The sequence below is a fragment of the Buceros rhinoceros genome, unplaced genomic scaffold (assembly GCF_000710305.1).
Source record: "Buceros rhinoceros silvestris isolate BGI_N320 unplaced genomic scaffold, ASM71030v1 scaffold39030, whole genome shotgun sequence".
NCBI lineage: Eukaryota > Metazoa > Chordata > Aves > Bucerotiformes > Bucerotidae > Buceros > Buceros rhinoceros.
Window position 1 is genome coordinate 1 of NW_010390835.1, and position 937 is coordinate 937.

Genomic DNA, 937 nt, shown 5'->3' on the forward strand with positions numbered 1-937 from the left:
GACAGCCCGGGACAGCCCGGGACAGCCCGGCCTCACGGGGTCCGCACGGGGCCGGACCCCCTCCACCCCTCCTGGCTGATGACTGCAGCTCCTCCTCGAAGGAGGACGGTGTGCCTCCACAAACAGCACTAGAGGACCCCTGTACGGTTCAGAGAGACTGCGTTACCCAAAGCAGCTTTTACCCTGCAGTAAAACGCTCAGTGCACAGCATCAGGCCACTGAAGATCCCCGGGGCATTCCACGGATAAAGTGTATCTCACGGACGCACATGTCCCCCACAGTAAAAGCTCTCCCATCTCGTGCTCACTGGTGCACAGCCTCTAATCTAGGAACACAAGCTCCAGCAGTGAGGATTAATCTCAGAATTTAAACACACATAACCTACAAAGCAGAAAGGCAGCCCCTCCGTGTGACCACAGTGCTCGTCGGAGGGGCAGACAGGGAGGTGGCGGCAGTGCTGATCAATCGGCCATGGGCTGCAGAGGCAACAGACAGGAAACAAAGGCACATTCCTGTTGACAACGTGTGTGTACCCGCACAGCAGAAAGACAGGTCTCCCCTTTACAGAGCCTGTTCTGATCTGTGTCTGTAGGCTCCAGCCTACAGGAACCGACCCAACTACAGACCTGTCTTTCTGCTGAACACATGGAGCCTCCCCGCAGCCAAGAGCTCCCCGACGGGACACGAACGCACCTGTAGAAATCGCTCTCTGGGTCACTGTGCCTCAGCTGAAAGGGCATTTTGGGGGTCTTGCTGTCCAGAGGAAGCAGATCATCAGGGAGAGCTGGAGAGGCCGGGCGCGCTGGCAGGGGTTCCATGTCCTCGGTTTTGATGCCTTCCGCTTGCTGCTGGTTCTGGGCCTGCGCCATGGCGATGAGGCTGCGCAGGCGCCTGTTGTGCTGGATGAGCTGAATGGTGTGGATGGTGAGGCTGCAGG

At 58.5% G+C, this 937-nt stretch overlaps 1 pseudogene; it reads right to left on the reverse strand.

The window, feature by feature from the left end:
* Positions 1-693: 693 nt before the first annotated feature.
* LOC104496233 overlaps positions 694-937 on the reverse strand; it is a 571-nt pseudogene continuing 327 nt past the window's right edge.